This window comes from Mirounga leonina, unplaced genomic scaffold (genome assembly GCF_011800145.1).
Source record: "Mirounga leonina isolate KUSES-001 unplaced genomic scaffold, KU_Mleo_1.0 Mir_172, whole genome shotgun sequence".
In the NCBI taxonomy this organism is placed as follows: Eukaryota; Metazoa; Chordata; class Mammalia; order Carnivora; family Phocidae; genus Mirounga; species Mirounga leonina.
This window is the reverse complement of record NW_023270442.1, coordinates 8,598,708-8,614,267: the sequence shown is the minus strand read 5'-3', so window position 1 is coordinate 8,614,267 and position 15,560 is coordinate 8,598,708. Positions and strand designations below refer to the sequence as shown.

At 35.4% G+C, this 15,560-nt stretch overlaps 1 non-coding gene across 1 annotated transcript; it reads right to left on the bottom strand.

The window, feature by feature from the left end:
- Window positions 1–217: 217 nt before the first annotated feature.
- Window positions 218–321, bottom strand: LOC118018923. The gene has a single exon (XR_004681516.1). It is a non-coding gene; the product is annotated as a U6 spliceosomal RNA (small nuclear RNA).
- Between the last annotated feature and the right edge of the window lie 15,239 nt (window positions 322–15,560).

Below are 15,560 nucleotides of genomic sequence, written 5' to 3'. Positions count from 1 at the left end.
CCCTTAGTACGTCTGAAGATGCCATTAATATTTCCAGAAGGAAAAGAAAACAAATCAGTCTCTGTTCTCTGTAAGTGTAAGATTATACATATATATATATATATATATATATATATATGTATATGTCATTTTTTCCCATGTCATTTAAAAAAATTGTGTGTTGTCCTCATTACTGCTTAGTCACATGAAGACATTGTGTCCTATTTTTTTTTCCTTTTTTAATATGGAATGCTTCACAAATTTGCATGTCATACTTGTGCATGGGCCTTGCTAATCTCTGTATCATTTCAATTTTACTATACATGCTGCCAAAGGAAATACTTCTTGTTTTTAATCAAGGGGTTTTTATGTTCTTGTTAGTCATAACTACTCTGAGTTATGTTAGGAGTTTCTTATTTCCTTGTGCTTATGGGAGAAGGTAGTAGGAATTCCTGTGACTACTGGGGGGAGGGGAATTCCCTCTTCCCGCTCCTTTTGCCAGGGGAATACCAGGAAGAAACCTCTACTAAATTTTTAGGAGCACGCCTTATTCCCAGGGATTCCTATCCATTTCTTGGGAACTCAGTTATTAGAATCAGCATTGGAACACATGGAGCAATTCAGTGGAATGAATACCAAGCTGACAGTTACATTTAAGTTTCTGAAAGATGTTGCAAGTAATATACAATGCTGGAATTGGACCAGAGACTAAAGTATTAGTATTGTCAAATGGAATTTTCTAATAACAGAATCAACAGAATCTAATAACAGAATCAATAATTCAGAATCAACATTTATTGACTCCAGATTGTAGATCAACATAGAGATGGGCTTGGTTTCATTCAAACACCTGACTCCAAAGTCTTCAAGCTCCTGGATATGCTGTTCTATCTTCATTTCATGTGTTTTCAAAGCACTTCTACAATTTGACTAGAAAAAAAAAATTTGACCTAATCCACAGAATCACAATATTCCTATTTGTCAGTTTTTGGAGATAAAAATTGGTAAAACATATTTATTTCCTGATTGAAGTTGTAATATTTAGGTTTTGTGTTACCAGTTTCCAGATTAGAACATTTTTCTGCCAAAGGCATTGTGTTGTGCATATAACTACCAATTTTCTCACCTCCCATATCACTTACTATTTTCTTTATGTGAGATGCTTTGTGATACTTATAATATTTCAGATCAGAGGAACTTGCTGTCAATTTTATAGGATAATGTGTCTGAGATTAGTAGTTTTATTTTTTTCCCCTGGTATTTCCAGTAAAGTAAACTGACACCTTCAAGTTCCAATATCCAGTGGCAATTAGTCATTGCTGTTTTGTTACCTAGAGGACACGATTCAAGTTTTAGCAAGTTTTCATCTTTCCCACATGTATTGTAATATCATTTATTCTATTGGCAATGTCTCTAAATATTAAATCATCTAGCTTGTGTGCTTCATCATCTTGTTTCTGGAAAATTAAATCTATTTGAGAATATCTTTCTTCACTAATGTGAAATAAGATCTCATTGATAATAAGCTGATGATATATAGTTATCAATTACAGGTATAAAATATGTAAAATTATATCTTAAAATCTGTTACACTAAAATGTAATCATTAAAATTTGCATACAGAAGAATAACTAAAGAACTTTACACTTAATGCAATTATTCTTATAGATCTAACAATCCTGAGACCATGATAATTTTGCATTATCCTTAACACTCCTACCATTGTGTGTTGGGTGTGGTGTGGGAAGGTGTCTTGTGCATCAAATGCAATCATTCTTGAGAAATCTCATCTGTACCTTGGCTTCATTTAGATTGAGATTGCGGACCATGAGCATCAGCCTGATGATACTATAAGGAAATGAAAGCTCTGTAGGGTCTTGGGAAGCAGCAAAGTAAATTTGCATGTGGAAGAAATGTAGTTTGTGGACAGATGCCAGATTTGGGTGGTTTGAAAACATGGCCACAAATTCTTTGGTATTTTCCCATCGAGAGGTGGGAATATGCCCTTTTTCCTTGAATATGGGCAGGATGACGGCCACAACCAATAAAATATGCAGAGAATGCGATGATTTCCCAGGCTCCATCATAAAACACCAGGCAGTTTTTGCCTTATTCATTCAAACACTATGTGGGAGCCTTAAGCTTCCATGTAGGAGGACTAGCTAACCTAATGTGACCATGTCCCAAGTAAGCCCAAGCCACATGGGACTTGTGAAAACAGTCCCAGTGCAAGAATTTCAATTGACAGACCTAACTGAGCCTGGCCTTTGAATTCTCCAAGTTCAGTTTTGTCACCTATGCATATGAGAAAGCATCCAGATGATCCTCAGCCCCAGTTACTCCCAGCCATTGAAATGTTCCCAGTTAAGTCTCAAGATATCATGAATCAGAGACAATAAGCCAGGCCTGTTGGTACTCTGCCTGAATTCCTGACCTACGGTACCCATGAATATAATAAAATATTCATTCTTTTATACCACCAAGTTTGGTTTGATTTGTCATGAGATGCTTGGTAACTGGATGACATACTCAGCATAAATCAACATAATGAAGTTCAGCTTCCGAGGATCTATTTCAGCTTCAGAACTATTATTTGAAATTTCAGGTATGATTTCCATCACTTGGAAAATTTAAAAAAAAATCAAAAAACAAAAAAATTTTTCCCACACCTGGACGTACAACAGTATATATTTTTAGTAAACAGGAACTTTACATTTTTAATCATAAAAGGATAGTTGTGTATTTTGTCTTAATAATAAATATTGACTCCTAATTAATTGTTTTATTTGAGTTCCTCAGGGCTCATTTATTTTTTTTAATTTAAAGATTTCATTTATTTGAGGGAGACTGAGTGAGATAGAGAGAGAGAGAGCATGAGAGGGGGAGGATCAGAGGGAGAAACAGACACCCCGCTGAGCAGGGAGCCTGATGTAGGGCCTGTTTTGGGTCTCTGGAATCAGGACCTGAGCTTAAGGCAGATGCTTAACCAAATTAGCCACCCAGGCAGGGGCTCATTAACTTTTAACACCCAAACAAAGAAGCCTCTCATAAGGTATTTAATATGCAATTGTTTATATAAGAAAGGGAAACTGAACCTGAATAAACTTTTTATTTTCTGTTCTTCCTGTTTTTTATCTGACTTCTATTCTAACTCACATCTCTAATATAAATGATCATTATCTGGCATACATAATGTGAAGAATTTTGGAGTATTAAATCCCAGAATCTAAAGAAAATAAGTATGATTTTTTTTTGTATAAGAAAAATAACATCAAGGTCTTTGTCATAATTCAAGCAGATACATATACTGGCTTTCCAAAAATTTTATATAGTTACATACACACATACATTTATTTGTTTTACCTCTTAAGATTTAAAGAATGTCAATAAGGTCTTTCCAAATCATTAAAGGTGAAAAGAAATGATATTAAATATCAATATACTTTGAAAGATATTGACTAATTATATAGATGTGGCTTTATCCAAAATTTAAATGAACATAATAATTTAAATTTAGTAAACATAGAAACTTTTTATTATTAGTGACATTGACGTTTTCCTTAAGAAAATCTTCCCAAAGCCACATCACCCTTAGGGAATTTGCACATGCAAGAGGAGAAATAGATTGAAATTTTATCTTTCTTTTGCTTTTGTAAATAATCTGAGGCATCTCTTTTAAAATAACCTTTAGATTTGACTCTTTGATTTGGTTGTCAATAGCCATCTTCCAGAATAAACATTTTGCAATGGTACTCATGAAAACTATAGAACTGTCTTCAGCAAGCAAGCATGAGGATTCAAAACCTGCATTTGGAAATGATGATCAAATGGAAGAAATGTTATTTATGCAGAGTAGGAAAGAACTGGGATTGCACAATGCTGTAGAGTCTTCCTCAGAATGAGTATTGGCATAAATAAAACGTCAAATTCTTTTGGAATAATCAATTGTCATAACTCAGTTGTAATTAGTATAGATTGATTTCATTTCACTGAAGCCAAAACTATCTTCCCAAATAACTGTCTATAACTCACAATTAATAAATTTCATTGCCCATGGTGAATTTCATAGTGGTTTGTTGAAACAACTGTGTTTTAAGAAAACACTATTTTCTTTCTTCACCATCTTTCTCACTGAGGACAGTGGTACACTTATCACCAAAGAAAAGGATCCTAAAGGAGGTTTCAGTGGTGTCATGTGATATTGGCTCAGCTCTATCTCATATGAATTGAATGAATACGTACCCACCTACCTATATATACACATATGTAAGTTGTCTTCTCCAAAATCCACATTGTATTACGCCATCTTAAATATAAAGCAGCATCTCATCTCTAAATAACAAATAGCAATAGCTTAAAAGGAAAGTAAACCTACAAATGATTGAACATACTGTTTTTAAATACAAATTTATAAAATGCTAATGTTTTTGTACAAAGAGCAATATATTATAGGGAAATAGAATAGACCTAAAAAACCCCCCAAATTTTAAATATTGCTTTCATCCCATTTAGCAGTAGAAATTTTGGAAAGCTTTCCAGTATTTTGAGTGTCCCTTTCACTACAAAATGGTCCTATCATCTCTCAGGTTGTTGTGAGGGTTTATGAAGGACACAGGTGTAGAGTAAATACTAAATGAATGTCAGCTTTTTTCTCTTTTGTTCCTTTCTTGGAGCAGGATCAAAGCTTAATCATACTTACACTCTAGTGTCTTGGAAACAGTGGACATGAAGTAAATGCTTGTAAATTATATTGACTTGTTCAATTTTTACAAAATTTTAGTCAGGTATTTTTGGTAATTTCCACTTATATTTTAAAACAAAAGAAACTCAAAATTTCCTCATATAGAGAATACTAAATATTTTCATGTTAATGAATCAAATTTATTCCAAGATTTTTAAACTACGTTGATATGATCATTATAATTTAAAGTATTAGAAGTTATGAAAGGGTAAATACAAGTGAAAAAGTAATATCCATGACAAGATAAATAAAGCAGGAGTATATCTAATTAAATTTTAAAATTTTCTTCCTTTTTCCTTATGCCCATGAAAAATAGCAGATTATGCAGACTCGCAGATGATGATTTTATCAAATTCTACTTTTGAAAGGATGACTATTAGCATTTCCTATATAAATTATTCTGCTATTTACCATCATAACACTAGTATAATTATTACTCTTTTAAAAAATTCATCGATTTTATTCAGTGTATATTAAGTCCTTATCATATAAAAGGGGGTATTTAGTATACTTACATCTCCATTCACCTTCCATCAACTTCCAAATTTGGGTGATTGTATAATTTTTATTTTCTGTCTATTAGTTCATTCATTCATTCATTCAAAATTATTTACTGAGCACATAATATATGTCAGTCATTATTCCACGGTCTAGGAATGCAACAGTGAACAGAACAGACTTGGTGCCCACATGGAGCTTGAATTTCGAGGGAAGAGACAGATACTAAAAGTAAATGAAGTAATTATGAAGTGATGTGGCAGACACATCTTGCCTTGTCTTTCTTGTCTTTATAGAGAATACTGGTGGTGCTATTTTTTAAAGATTATTTATTTATTTGTTTGACAGAGAGAGAGCACACAAGCAGGTGGAGCTGCAGAGGGAGAGAGAGGGAGAAGCAGGCTCTCTGCTGAGCAGGGAGCCTGATACGGGGTTAGATCCCAGGACCTTGGGATCATGACCTGAGCCAAAGGCAGATGCTTAACTGACTGAGCCACTCAGGCACTCTGGTGGTGCCATTTTGAATGAATAGTGGAATAAGATCTCTCTTAAGGGATAATATTTAACTGAGACCTAAAGGTTGAAAAGGAAACAGCCAGGAAGATACCAGGGTCTTAGAGCATTCCTTGTAAAGGGAGCTGTGATTACAGAGACATTCCCAAGATGCAAAAGCATGAAGGAAGCCCTGAAATGGATCCACAACTATATGGTCAACTATTCTTCAACAAAGCAGGAAAGAATATTCAATGGAAAAAAGAGAGTCTCTTCAACAAATAGTGTTGGGAAAACTGGACAGCCACATGCAGAAGAATGAAACTGGACCACTTTCTTATACCATACACAAAAATAAATTCAAAATGGAGGAAAGATCTAAATGTGAGACAGGAAACCATCAAAATCTTAGAGGAGAACACAGGTAGCAACCTCTCTGACATTGGGTTGTAACAACTTCTTACTAGACAACTCCCTGGAGGCCAGGGAAACAAAAGCAGTTTGGGACTTCATCAAGATAAAAAGCTTCTGCATAGTGAAGGAAACAATCAACAAAACTAAAAGACAACCTATGGAATGGGAGAAGATGTTTACAAATAACATATCTGATAAAGAGTTAGTATCCAAAATCTATAAAGAACTTATCAAACTGAAAACACCCAATAAACAAATAATCCAGTTGAGAAATGGGCAGAAGACATGAATGGACATTTTTCCAAAGAAGACATCCAGATGGCTAATAGATACATGAAAAGATGCTCAACATCACTCATTATCAGGGAAACACAATGAGATACCACCTCACACCTCTCAGGATGGCTAAAATTAACAACACGGTAAACAATAGATGTGGAGAAAAGGGAATCCTCTTGTACTGTTGGTGGGAATGCAAACTGGTGCAACCACTCTGGAAAACAGTATGGAGGTTCCTCAAAAAGTTAAGAAAAGAACTAATGGATGATTCAATAATTGCACAAAATACAGTTTCAAAAAGATACATGCACCCCAATGTTTATAGCAGCTTTATCAACAACAGCCAAACTATTGAAAGAGCCCAAATGTCCATCAACTGATGAATGGATAAAGAAGATGTGGTATATACACACACACACAATGGAATGTCACTCAGCCATCAGTAAGAATGAAATCTGGCCATTTGCAACAACATGGATGAAGCTAGATTGTATTATGCTAAGTGAAATAAATCAGAAAAAACAAATACCATTTGATTTCACTCATATGTGGAATTTAAGAAACAAAACAGATGAACAAAAAAAAGAGAGAGGGAAGCAAACCATAAGAGGCTGTTAAAGATAGAGAACAAACTGAGGGTGATGGAGGGAGGTGGGCAGTGGCATGTGTTAAGTGGGTGATGGATATTAAGGAGGGCACTTGTTGGGCGCCTGGGTGGCTCAGTTGTTAAGCGTCTGCCTTCGGCTCAGGTCATGATCCCAGGGTACTGGGATCGAGTCCCACATCGGGCTCCCTGCTCCGCGGGAAGCCTGCTTTTCCCTCTCCCACTCCGCCAGCTTGTTCCTGCTCTCACTATGTCTCTCTCTGTCAAATAAATAAATAAAATCTTAAAAAAAAAAAAAAAAGGAGAGCACTTGTTGTGATGAGCCGTGGGTGTTGTGTGTAAGTGGTGAACCACTAAATTCTACTTCTGAAATCAATATTACTATACAGTACAGTACTTCTATATGCCAACTAACTAGAATTTAAATAAAAATATGCCAACTAACTAGAATTTAAATAAAAATTTGAAACAAACATAACAATAGCACACAAAACCCCACAAAAGCATGATGGCCTGAGGAAGAGAACAGGGGTCTGAGATTCAAATTATATTACTAAAATTGTGTCTTTGTCTCTCTGTTTTGGGTCCTCTGTGTACGTGTGTATGTATTTAACCAGCTCTCTTTTCATTATGGCCCTGTAAAGCTCCATGCTCACATTCTTTCACCTTGTCTGCTACAGGAGAATAAGGTTTTCTTTTCTTTTTTTTTTTTTTTTTTTTAGTAACTTCAGTTAAAGCACTGACAGATTTCTTATGGGTCAGAATTGATTCATGTGATTGGCTAAATCTGAAATATAGGGGCGCCTGGGTGGCTCAGTTGGTTAAGCAACTGCCTTCGGCTCAGGTCATGATCCTGGAGTCCCGGGATCGAGTCCCGCATCGGGCTCCCTGCTCGGCAGGGAGTCTGCTTCTCCCTCTGACCCTCCTCCCTCTCATGCTCTCTGTCTCTCATTCTCTCTCTCGCAAATAAATAAAAATCTTAAAAAAAAAAAAAAGATTAAATCTGAAATATAGGCTGATGCTTAGAGCAGTGAAGGAATACATCCTATCTGAACCACATGGAATAAGTGGGGGAAAAGTGACTTCCTAAACCATAATTAAGGTGCTGTTACTATAGAATAGATGAATGGATAGTAATCAATGAGTGGCCAATATAGAAGCCTTGAAACATGAAAGTGGACTTGTCAGTAGGCAATTTGATGCTATATCGTCTAGATATGTGTTGGAGATTTTAAAAAATGGCAGTCATCAAGAGATAGATGATATTCAAGAAAATGAGAAAAATTTAAAGGAAGTAAGAAAAAGTATAGAGCAGAGAAAATAGCATAAAACCTAGCTCCATGGAACTCCAATTTAGAAGTTGAATAGACAGTAGAAAGCCAGCAGAACAGTCTACAAAGAAGCTCTTCTGAATAGCCGAATGATCTGGAAAAGTACAAGAGGCTGGGATCTTCTGCAGACAGTTATGTATCTGACTATCGCTAGACTTGCCACCTGTTCTTTGTGACTATTCACGGAGACACTAGTTTTCTTTGATACAGATGGGAAGGATTCTCTTTTATGCAACCATCCTGTGCTTCTTTTGGATTATACTTGCTCTATTCAGTTGCTTCTCCAATGCAATACCAATGCTACATTCCAGAAACTCCTCAAAGTCAGTGAAAAGCATTAATAACACACATCCTTGCTTTCCAGAACCATGTTTTGGATTTGCACATTTTAAAATAAATTTACCTTCATTTCCACGGGATATTGGGAGGGAAGGAGCTAAATGCCTTCCCCCAATCTGCCACTTTTCACTAGCAGTCTAAACATTATTTTCTATAAAATAATTTCCTGAAATTTCCATGTATTAAAAAAAATCCTGCTGTGTAAACTTCGTAATAATTTCCCCCTGGAAGTTGAGATTGAGTTTAAGTAATTGAGTAAAGTTAACACTTAACTAATGTGTTTTCTTTCTAATTTTTTAAATAGTTTAAGGCTTTTGGGGCAAGAGAAGCTCATTTTATAACTTTCCAGAACATCTATATTATAAACCACTTATGTAATGTAACATTTTGATATTTTTGGTTTTACTTAGAAATTGCACTTTTGTTTTTGTATCAAAATAGGAATAAATGATTTTTAAAAATTTCATCTCTTTGAAAAAAGAATGCATGCATCCATGCATCTTCTTGTTGACTGAGTCATTTGCTTCTGAAAGTTTTGATAGAGTATGCCTCCCTAAACCAGTTTTCATTTAAAACTTTAGGGAAAAATATTCAATACTGCTACAACAGAATACTTACTTCAAATGATACTATTGTTAATAAGTAGCTATAACTCTGTGGGTAAAATGACCTGTCAAAGAGAGCTCATTTATAAAATCCCTTTATAGAATTGTTGCTAGTCTTAGTGTTATAAAAAATGAAATAGAGCAACAAGCACATAATAGTTACTTAATCCATGTATGCTGACTATTTTACATAAAAATCAACTTCACAAACAACTCATAGATTTCTAGTTGGAGCATTTTGTTTCGTAGGTATTTTCACACTCAGTTGAACAAACATTTAAAAATCTGACACGAAACCAGTTTACATGGTTCACATCCATTTTAAAAGCAAATATTCTGTTCCTTTTTCTCATTTCTTTCTGGCACTACCTAAAACCAGATGATATTATGCTGTGAAACACAAATTCATTACTGAGCTTTTCCAGCTGTGAAGAAAGAAAGAAAATCCCACACTTTTTAAGCACGATGTATAAGGAAAACATTTTTTCACGGCAGGTAAATATATACCATGGCTCTTAACTACATCCAGGTGAGTGGTCTTATTTCAAATTGTTCTTAAAATAATCATGATGCTAATGAGAGCTCAGCTAGTCAAGTGGGAATATCTTTTGATTTTGTGGCTGGTTCTGTTTTGAGACTTATTCTTTACATAAAACAGGACATTTTTCCCCTGAGATAAGAGTTGATAGTATCCAGTAGAAAGCTGACACGACAGCCTATATTCTGAATAGAAATATGGCAATTTTCGTTTAGCCTTTTTATTTGAATCTATTGTGACATCAACAAATTTTTTGCTCTTCTAAACTTTAGTCATCATCACTAAATGTGAATAATTATGAATTCACCTCATTATCATGTGTGTGTTAAAGAACTTAACCTAATGACAATCCAAGAGTAGGCTTCCTGCATGTTAACAGCCGTTTCTTCTTTTTCTATAAGAAAGACCACAGTTCAAAGTGAAACTGTGTAACTCCTCATGGAAACTGTTTTTGTATTGAACTTTGTCAGAATTACACACACCATTTTCCAGATATTTTATTTGGTAACCTATAGCTGTAAACATTTAGTAGGCAAATAAGTATATTAAGATGAAGCTGCAGCATCCCATGTCTTGTAATAAATCTAAGGAAATAGGAGCCTACAGGGTAAAGAAATTCATGTGTCTTCCATGTTATATCTTTGGTTTCCAGGATACAATGTCTTTTAGAGTTTATTCCTCTGTTCAAAAGACATAGCATTCAAGATCATCCTGGGGAAGAGTACATGAAAAGAATTTTTGGCCCCCTGGATGTCAGAAAATTTTTCATTTTATTTTCAGGCTGAATTAATAGTTTGGATGGTGTGTTAGTTTCCTATTGCTGTTTAATATAAATTTATCATAAATGTAGTAGCTTAAAACACTATGGATTTATTTATATTGGCTTGGGGACTTTTGCTTTGGAAACACCTCCTCAAGTATTTTTCAGAGAGGTATCCGGGCTGGACCTCCTACTGTGACCTCTAAGGAGACCAATAAGCCTGCAAGCTTTATTTGAATTTAAGCTTACATGGATGTTACTTATATTCCAGAGTGGAACATCAAGCCCTTGGAATGACACCAATCTACGTAATCTGCTGCCTGTGTGGTCCAATGTGCATCTTGATTACTTCTTTCCTAAGAAGAACAAGGGACTCTTGAGGGACACCAATCCCCTTACGTCTCCCGTAAACCCTTCCATTGAATTGCTAGGGTTATTTGCCCAAAGTTTGCTATGGTGCATTCAGGTGCTGGTTTCTGTTTTTTTGGTTTTGTTTTGTTTTGTTTTTTTCTTACTTCTCTATCCTAGGGCAAACGGAAGGGTGAGGAGGAGACAAAGGGGCTGGGGAGATAGGGGAGATAACCTGGTAAGGTTAGGGAGAGGACGTCACAGACTCAGGGGCTTCAAACAATACAAATATGTTCTCATACAGTTCCAGAGATCAGAAGTCTAAAATGGATCAGCAATGCTGCATTTCTTCTAAAAGTATTAGAGGAAAATTTGTTTTCTTGCCTTTTATAATTTTTAGAATCTGAATTTCTTGGCCTCTGACCGCATCCTACATCTTCAGATGTCTCCTGATCTTTCTCTCAGCTTCTATCATCACGTTGCCTTTTTCTGACTCTCGCCTTTCTGCCTCCCTCTTATTAGGACCTTTGTGATTATATTAGGCCTAGCCAGATAAACCAGAATATTTCCCCATCCTTGGCCTAACATCTCCAAATCCATCTGCACCAAAAGGTAACATATTCACAGGTTGTAGGGATTAGGGTGTGGGCTTCTCAGAGGACCATTATTCTGTGTACTGCAGACGCCCAGAGATTCATGTTCCTCCCATGTGCTAAGGACATTCATCTTATTCCCAGATCTCCCTGAGTCTCAAGCATGACAGCATCATCTCAGATTCAAAGTTTCATGTAAGTCTCATCATCAAAGGCACCAATCTCATTATCTAAATCAACTAGATTAAGTATGAGTGAAGCTCTCAGTATAATCCATCCCTGGACAAATCCATCCGTCTTCATCTGTGGATCTGCAAAACCAGAAAACCCCTTACCTGCTCCTAAAATACAATGGTGAGACAGACATAGGGTAACATTTATCAATGTCCTCATTCAAAAAGGGTTAAAATGGAAAGAAAAGGGGGTCACCAGTCCAAAACAATGTCCAAATGGGCAAGTAGCATTAGGTCCCAACGCCTTGAAATAATCCTTGGGGTTCTGGCTGTCCACAGATCTCTCTTGGATAATCCCATCCATGTTCCTGGCTTCTGATTCCATGGCTAAGGGGATCTATGAGTCATTTGTCTAATCTTTCATAGAGCCTCATGTGTAATTGAATACTCTGATCTTTTGATCTTTCCAAAGCACTAGCAAAAGTTTATCCAGCCACACCTTTGGCTTTCTCTTCAGGGCAGGCTCTCTTGACAGTGAATCTTCTAGTTTTAGTGTCTTTGCAATCTGGCTAAGCTAAGAATTTCACATATAATCAGGTCCTATTTCCTTTTGCTTTGACAGTGCTTCCCTCAATCTCTCTTCTCTCACATTTTACCATAAGTGGCAGGAAGGATCAAGGTTCTACCTTCCACATATTGGTTAGAAATCTACTCACCTATCAAGTTCCTTGCTTACAAATTTTGCTTTCCGTAGAACTGTAGAATGTAATTCCACCAAGCTTTCTGACATTTTATAAGGATCCTTTTTCCTCCAGCTTCTAATAACATTTTCCTCTTTCCCTTCTAAGGTTTCACGAACAGTGACTTTATGTTCAATTTTTACCAACATTCCAGGTATGATCATTTAGGTATTGCCTGAAATGGATAAGCATAGATTGGGGTGAGAAATATTTTTACTCAGGAATCTGTAATTAGTGCTTCCTGTGAGAAGCGCCATACTACTGATTCTCAGTTTTTCCATATGACCTGCTCTCCATCTGGAGGTTGTTATTATTTTTTGTTTTTTAATATTATTGAGATATTAGGCCCTTTAAATTGGAAACCCATGTTCCTAAGTTATGGATAATTTTCTCATATTAATTTGTTGGCAATACCCTTTTCTTCTGAAACTCTTTTATTTCTGAAACTTTTTATTCAGTTATTGAGCTTCTTGTGTTAATCCTGTAATTTAAAAATCTTTCTTTCTTTCTTGGCATGTGTTTTGTTCTATTTGTTTTCTCCTGTAAGTTTTTTTCAGATTTCAAGAACCTTTACTTAACTCTGTCTTTTTTTTTTTTAATTTTTTTAATTTTTATTTATTTGACAGAGAAAGACAGCGAGAGAGGGAACACAAGCAGGGGGAGTGGGAGAGGGAGAAGCAGGCTTCCTGTGGAGCAGGGAGCCCGATGCAAGGCTCAATTCCAGGACCCTGGGATCACGACCTTAGCCAAAGGCAGACGCTTAATGACTGAGCCACCCAGGCGCCCCTTAACTCTGTCTTTTAACTTAAAAATTATATTATGTTGTTCTATTTTCTTTCATTATTTTCTATTTTCTCTCAGGGTACTATTTATATAATTTTTGGAATATTAATTTTTCCTACAATATCTGTGTTTTATAGAGTTTCCTTTTATCTACATTTTTGTTTGTTTTGATACCTTTCATTTAGAAATTTAAAAAATATCTGGTGATCCTCAACTAGCTATTAATAATTTAAAATGTGGCTCTAAAAATACTCTTTGGGCACTCTGTGTGTATGAGTAGGACTTTTTGTACAGTGCTCTTAACTACAGTGATCAAGCAAGGTCCAGACATTGCATCATGGCGTCTCCAAAACATTATTATCAATTTTCCTATTCTCTGAGGCCATTTGTTATTCCCAGAGAAGGATGGTCCAATCTGTTGGTAGCAGGCAAGGGAGAAAATGGTAGACTTTTATTATAATGCTTGCTTTTCCCTATGCTATCTTAACATCTAAATTACAACCTCCAATATGCTTCATGTTTCTGAGATGGGAGATTTGGTGGTCCAGTGTCCCCAGAAAGTAAACTTTCCATTTTTTTTCCCCTTGGGGATGGGGTTAGTTACTTGACTACAAGAGGTTGGAAAGAGATTAGGGTTTCAGATTCCTGACATATATAATTTCCATAGACCTGATTTCAGTTCCATACCATCCCCTTATGTTTGGAGGCATCTGGTGTCTCTGAGAGCTGGTATCATCCAGAGTCAGTTATAATTACTATTAAATGTACTAGATTTTGTGAGTTTTATCTTTCAATGAAAGGATAAAATGGCACTCGCTCTTCTTCACCTAGAAACGAGTAATTGTTTTTTCCAATAATACTAACTACATTTTAGATGATGTCTCTATGACCACTGATTTTGAGATTTTTTAAAAATTTTCACTGGAATAATTGGAATATAGATTACTTCTAAAAATTAAAAAAATAAATAATGTTCCTGGATCAAAAGTCTCAATAGGCTTAAAATGATAATGCTCCCTAAATCCATCTGTAGATTCTACAATATTAATCAAAATTCCAGCATTCCTTACTTATATTGACATGCCAGTTCTAAAATTTATATGGAAAATAAAAGAGTGAGAATAGCCAAAACAATTTTGAATAACAAGAACAAAGTTGCAGGAACTTGCAGTAAGTTCCAGTTTCCCCCAGTATTTCCGAAGGTGGATTTCTAGTGAGTTCTGCCAGTGTATTACCCAACTTCTCTGCATCTTGTGAGCTATAATGACTCTCTCCAGTGAGATTTGGGTCTCAGCCCCAGACGGGATTGACCTCTTCTCTAGGTGTTTTACTTCAGTCCTAGGGGTGATGGCTGCTGCCTCTATCAGCTATTGCTATATTTTTTTAGGGTTCCACTTGCCTATGAGTCAATTACCCATTGCTCCAATTCCCACATTAAAAGTTTTTATGTTAAAATTTTCCTGCTAAAATTATTGTGTGGTTTCTGTGTCCTGACTGACACCTGATGCATACAATTCCCCCAAAATGGAAATAAACCAGTCTAATGGAATATTCATCAGCAATAAAATGGAACGTATTTCTGATAAATGCAATTATACTGGCAAATACTAAACATTATTGTAAGAGAAAGAAGCCATAAAAAGACTATATACTGTATGATTTACATGACATTCTGAAAAATGTGGTTGTGAGGGGTAATCACTACAAATCTACTTGAGGGTACATTTTGGGATGAAGTAAGTATTCCATATATTGTTTGTGGTAGTGGTTCCAGGATGGCATTCATTTGGCAGCCTCACAGAACTGTCCCACAAAAGGTGAATAAAATGTGCATAAGTTATATCTATATAAATCTCAACAACCAGGAAAAAAATATATTTTTAGAATGTTATGGATAGATAATACTATTCAATGCAGAATCAGAAGGTTTTTTATAACTATATTTTGTTTGCTACAGTTCTGAATTTATAAGTCTTTTGTCCACTTAAAGGAGAATATTCTTAACGTATATTCTTACAAATTCTCCAGCAACTCCTCAAAAGTATGTCATTTTAATTAACTTTATATTGGCCTTATGTCTTCTTACAGTTTGTTTTCTCTAGAATTAATGATTACCTTTCTTTTGTCTTAAATTTTGCCATTGGCACATCATCAATATTTTCTAAAATTTATTTATTTTATTTTAATTTTTTATCCTTTAACATGTTGAATTTTTAATTTTTTATTATGTTCAATTAACCAACATATAGTACATCATTAGTTTTTTTATGTAGTGTTCAACGATTCATTAGTTGTGTATAACACCCAGTGCTCATCATCATACATGCCCTCCTAATACCCATC